Consider the following 6,288-nt stretch of genomic DNA (forward strand, 5'->3'; position numbering starts at 1 on the left):
GTCTTATTGGTTACTGTAAATTATAGCTGTGTATGAATGGTCCTATATACAGTAAGGACAACATATTTTTATTAGCACAGAATAACAACTTCATAAACACTATATAATATACAATAGACATTCATAGACATTTGTACAGACTGTAAATGACATGTAAACTGTCATAGGATGAGCTAATACACATATTAGTAGATATGTGACATTATAATGAGAAATGTCTTGGCATGTTGATGCTCGTTATGACACAATGGCATTTGGCATGAGTTTTTTATGAGTGATTATGAATGGCTTACAAGTGGTTATGAGTCCCTGTGCTGTTGTATTGCTGCATACTGTATGTTCATGAAGACATTATTTAATTCTGGAACATTTCACAGACAATGATACCAAAATTGTTAATGGACATCAGAAATGATATGATAATGTGGCAGGTATTAAAAAGAGTTTAGATCACTGATGTCCTTCTCAGTCATGATGGCAAAGACACAGATATTCCTTCGGATGTTTTGTTTCCAAAGGCCAATCCCCCATACACTTACGCCCCTATACTGAGGGACTCTGCGTTACATGGGTGAGCCTAAAATAACTCACGCTGGATAATTAAGGTTTTCACACAGTGCTGCTGAAGCTCTGTGCTCTGCTTGTATCTTGCTAATTTGCATGTCGTTTTGGTTTGGGCCTCAGCTGATTGGTGAGATTTCTCCGATCAACGGAGCGTAACTCTGAGCTTCTGAGGAGTGGCTCAGACTGTCTGCTCTGAAGTCGCGGCGGCGAACAGAAGCCCGTATCAAACGGGAAACTCCGGCGATGGGAAATAACACATTAGCAGGGACCCTCAGTGGCCTGAGAAAATATATCGGCCTCTTTTAAAAGCATCTCATGTACACAGATGGAGGGCAGACAGAGCTGATAAGGGCTCGGCTGTTTGGAGAGCAGGAGGCTGAACACTCCAGCTAAACGGCTGGCATATAAAGGATGACCCCAGAAGGCCCGTATCCTCGGTGCACCGCTGTATGCGCAGAGACGCCGCAGTTTGGGCGTGCAGCGTAACAGGGGTTCGGTGTTTTAAGGGGGTCCTGCAGCAGGTTTGATCTCGTAAGCGGGCTGCTCCAAGGGCCCTTTTCACTGTGTGGGGAAGGCTGAGTGGAGTCGGAGCACATTATAAAATCATTGCTGCGAGAAATTGATTTATAACTGCGGAGTTACAGTTTCAGAGCCGATGTGGGAAAGAGACGCTGTTGAGCGGAGTGTAGGAGAAGTGAGAGTGTAAGTTTTACACTGGATGAAAGCTCTCTCGTTCTGTAGATTATTGCAGCGGCCGTTCTCCCGGTGTACCTGCGTGACTGCTCACCACAGCACACATTACTCACATCTGACAGCGCGTTGCCAGGCTCGGGAAAGAGGGGTCGCAGAGACAGAGAGGAGCGGAATGAGTGCTTGTCTGCGCTGCCCTGTTTGCCTTCCCTCTAACCGAGCTCACAGCATCTGCTCAATGAGCAAGAGAGAGTGTGTGCGTGTGTGTGTGTGCTCTGTGTGTGTGTGTGCGTGTGTGCTCTGTGCGTGTGTGTGTGTGTGTGTGCTCTGTGCGTGTGTGTGTGTGTGTGTGCTCTGTGCGTGTGTGTGTGTGTGTGTGCGTGTGTGTGTGTGCTCTGTGTGTGTGTGTGTGTGTGCTCTGTGTGTGTGTGTGTGTGTGTGTGTGTGTGCTCTGTGTGTGTGTGTGTGTGTGTGTGTGTGTGTGTGCTCTGTGCGTGCGTGTGTGTGTGTGTGTGTGTGCATGTGTGTGTTTGTGTGTGTGTGTGCTCTGTGTGTGTGTGTGCGTGCTCTGTGTGTGTGTGTGTGTGTGTATATGCCTCTGTAATTACGCAATAGCTGGGAGCGCAGGTTGACTCTGACGCTGATGCTAATGCCGTGTAGAATGCGTAAATTGAGCGTGCTAAGCAGCGGAGCGGCCGGGCCTCCCTGCAGCGTAGGGGCCCCGTGGGGGGGTTAGGGTGACAGGCAGATAATGAGGGCCTCTCAGTGGCCCCTCCACCCAAACCCCCCCACAACCCGCCCGCTCATGCGCTCAGTCTCATCCGTCATTCTCAGCTCTGCATGGATGGGGTCCTCCCCAATCACAGCCCTGTCCTGTTTAAGGCCGCAGACTCGGCTGGGGTGCCTCTTAAACACCCCTCCATCACACAACAGAGAGCAAGCCAAGGGACAGCTTCCTGAGGAGACGTCCACAATATCAGAAAAAACATGTCTGTCCCAAAGTCCAAGGCACCATATTTGACAATTAAAAGACCTTTTATGATCTTGCCACATCAAACTTCGAATATCTGTTTATCTACTTGTACATCCATCTTATACAGCTTTCTAATTTTGAGTTTTACTCAGATATTACTCAGATTCCTTGTCCATGTATTATAGTTGAATTGTTGGTATGAATCAGTTTAGCTAAAAATTTGCGCTCCATAATTAGATAAAATGATTATTGTGTAAACTGATCATTTTCGAGCTTTATGGTTAGCTGAAGGATGTCATTTCCATTAATGATGCTGAATACATCAGTCCTGAGTGTGTCATTAAGAGTCTAAAAAAAGAATCGACTTTTCGCTTAATTTAATCACTGAGCTCACTGAGCTGCAGTATCTCATAAAAGTTGATTTTGCTATCAGCTAGCTAAAGACAATTCTAAACAGAGACAGTTCTGTGTCACTCAGTCAATTACAGTTTAAAGGTACATTTGAATAACTGGAGTCCCACAGTTCCACTTCATACATTTCAAAGACATGGCAAATCAGATGTTTGAATATGGAGGAAATTTATCTTTTGTGTTTTGATTGAATATTGATCCATACAGTGGCAAGTTACACAGTCTCCTCTTCCACAGTAATAGCTTTTGTGAAATTTTACCCCTCGAGTGAGTATTAAATCATTTTTGTAAGATTTGTTGCAGATTCGTTGTATTTGGATGTTACGTAACAGAGCCCTCCCGATGTTTTGCTGACCTTTCATCACATCTGACCTTCATTCACATCTGCATGAAGGGCGTCCTGTCCTCATAGCAGCAATGTCAAAGTTTCACAATAATCATAAATAAAATGATGAAATATGTCATCACACATAGTCATAAATAACATGATGAAGTACGCCATCACACATAATCATAAATAACATGATGAAGTACGTCAGCACAAATAATGAATGTTCTGCGTTGTCTGTGTGGGAACATCCGTGACAATTCACAAGATTGCACACCATGCATTAAAAGTCATGACGCTGGTCTGATTATTGATGGCTACAGTAGCCCATCTCTTGAACAGGAAGGATTCAGGGTTCTTGGTCCCTGAAGCTTCTGGAGGTGGCATTTCCCGCCAATCAGGCAATCAGCACTGAGCTGAAGGCAGAAACTCCTGTGCAAAGTGCCCAGCACGGCGCACTCTGTGGCTGAGTCAGGCCACGGCCTGTGTGCGTGAGGCTTTAATGGAAGCAGTTTTACTGAGCCGCGCTGGTTTCAGAGCGCAATTAACAGGTGCGTGAAGCATTTTCATTCAGCCTCTCCCCCTCGGTTATTAAAGAAAAGTTCTGCTCTCTCCTGTTTCCACAATACTCAGCCAGCCATGTTGGCCTGTCCCTTTTGTTCCCCCACACGCAATGTCAGGCTCCGTCTGACTGAGCAATTAAACCGGATACGTACACATTACCACCCACGAAATCAATTAAAAAGGAAAAAAGACGTGTAAAAGACTTCTGGCTTTTGAAGAGAAAGAAAGATACCCCAGACTTTGTCATGCAAATGATTTTAATTATTGAGCAGGATCGCCCTGGGGTGCCATAATGGTGGCCCTTCCAGGGAAGGGGCCTGCCTCTATCTGTCTCTGATGAGTGACAAACGCACATCCCCCCCCCCCCCTTCTCCATCCCCCTCTCCCTTTCTTCCTCTCTCTGTTTTCTGATGAATGCACTTTGAGCTTTGCTAACTTTCTCTTCAACCTTCAGCCAGAGATTAGGGGAAATGTAGTTATCGGTACGATTGCTTGTCATTTCCAATCATCAGAATCTGAAGCAGGGGTATGTAAAGGATGCGGGAGGATGGGGAAGGTTACTGCCGCTTTTGCATAATATCCTTCACAGACAGATGAAATGAGCTCTCCGCTGGCTGATTGAGTGGGGGCTATTTCATCTCAGAGGCTGATGTGAGGTTTCTCATGTATTTATCAGTGTTGAGACCTATCATTTGTAAGCTGTTTATATATGTGATTGCAGTGCGGTTTACAGCAGATCAGGCAGCAGCAAGGCAGTGTGTGAAGTACAGATCGGTTGGGACATCCCTGTCGAACACAAACACGGCGGATTGCCGATACTTCATTTAGATGTGAATTGTTTTCATTTTTCATTTGCTAAGCTGTGAAAATGAAATATCTTTCCTGGGACTGATGCACAGATGGGTCGCTTTCTCCTACAGTGAATCAGGTCATAAGGTCGTGATGGTCGATTCTCGAGACCTCAGAATTGTTTCTGTGTTTTTTTTTCTTGTAGCAGGCCTGTGTTATTTCCGCAGGATTACGAGCGTGTTTCTTTTGCTTGTACTCTGAGGCTGCAGACTGTTTTTTTTTTCACGCTCGGGCTCAAACGGGCATCAGGAGGGTGTTATCTGGTTTTACCGCGAGCTGCGCTCTCTGCGGCGGGAAGGTTAACGGAGATTACGGTAACAGGCGCGTGTGCAGCGGTGCTCGATGGCTTTATTAGCATGCCCTCTGTGGGGCGGCGGCGTGTGACACAGGGCTGCAACACTGTGTACAGCGCATGTAGGCCCTGCAGCCCTGCACTCGAACCCGGAGCGGCGTGACAGGACTCACTGGCTGCTCTGACCCCCAGCTGCTTCACCTCTGAGGGCCTGTCTGTGAGGGCCTGCCTGTGAGGGTCTGCCTGTGAGGGCCTGCCTGTGAGGGCCTGCCTGTGAGAGGCACTGAGGTGCAGGGCCTGTCTGTGAGTGCCTGTCTGTGAGGGCCTGCCTTTGAGGGCCTGTCTGTGAGTGCCTGTCTGTGAGGGCCTGCCTGTGAGAGTCTGCCTGTGAGGGCCTGTCTGTGAGGGCCTGCCTGTGAGGGTCTGCCTGTGAGGGCCTGCCTTTGAGGGCCTGTCTGTGAGAGCCTGTCTGTGAGGGCCTGCCTGTGAGAGCCTGTCTGTGAGAGGCACTGAGGTGCAGGGCCTGTCTGTGAGTGCCTGTCTGTGAGGGCCTGCCTGTGAGAGCCTGCCTGTGAGAGCCTGTCTGTGAGAGGCAGTGAAGTGCAGGGCACGCTGTGTCAGTCTCCCCGTCTCTGCTGAGAGCTCCGGAACACAACAGCGTGACAGTGGAAGAATCCCCACAGGGAGCACTTAATGTATTCACCAGCGGGGGACCAGGTGTCTGAAGTGACACTGTGGAAGCCCTATGTACCTGATATCCATGTGGGGGAAAGTTCTTTATGTAAATAACCACAAGAGATCTGCTGTGAATCTGCTTATTGCTGCAACGTGTGGGCTTTTACTCTATTCAGTGTGTACCTTCCTTTGTATATGAAAACGTAATTTTGTGTCATTTATTAAATGAAAAAAAACTGACGTTGGAAACGTACCTTTTACCTCAATAAAGGGAACGTCACAGATAACGCTCCAGTGTATTTGCAGAAGCACTAAATGCTCTGAGTGTTCTCCTCCTCGTTTAATGCGTTATTGATGTTGAATTCTGATTTTGGGCACTGATGCGTCATTAGAATTCAACAATCAGCTGGTGATTAATGGCCCTGCAAGTCCTCCCGGTGCAAATTCAATTTTAATTTCCTGCTCTAATCGGACATTTTTCACTCAAGAGTTTAAAGAGGCCCAGAGACTGTACAGTTCTGCGTTTTACTAACAAAATAAAAAAAGAGACCTTTTCAAGAGAAAAGTGCTTTTCAAGTAGTCATTTTATCTGTGCTAATTGATAATTCAGCGCATCTGAAGGAGGCGCAGATGCCCTTTGAGAGGAATTCTGTGGGAAATGTTTTTGCGGTTGTTGCGGTTTATGGAGTAGAACCAAATCTCTCAAAGCTGAGCCAAAACTGGGGCTTTCCAGTGGCAAAGCCGGTGTTTGCTGACAGTTTACTGCCACGCTGGCTGCCGTGATGCCGTTTAATTTCTGCAACTTGTGAGGATTAATGAGTCCTTTGCTGCTCCTGGTGTATCAGCCATGAAATTGTAAACTGCAGCCTCATCATTATTAGTACTGGGCTTCTTAAATAACACGAGTTGTGGTGAAAAATAAAAGTATATTGATATGTGATG

At 46.8% G+C, this 6,288-nt stretch overlaps 1 protein-coding gene across 8 annotated transcripts in view; it reads left to right on the forward strand.

Moving 5' to 3' along the window:
- Nucleotides 1-6,288, forward strand: part of cacna1c (calcium channel, voltage-dependent, L type, alpha 1C subunit) — a 217,832-nt gene that overhangs the window by 149,570 nt on the left and 61,974 nt on the right. The window lies entirely within an intron of this gene.

This window comes from Megalops cyprinoides, chromosome 23 (assembly GCF_013368585.1).
Source record: "Megalops cyprinoides isolate fMegCyp1 chromosome 23, fMegCyp1.pri, whole genome shotgun sequence".
NCBI lineage: Eukaryota > Metazoa > Chordata > Actinopteri > Elopiformes > Megalopidae > Megalops > Megalops cyprinoides.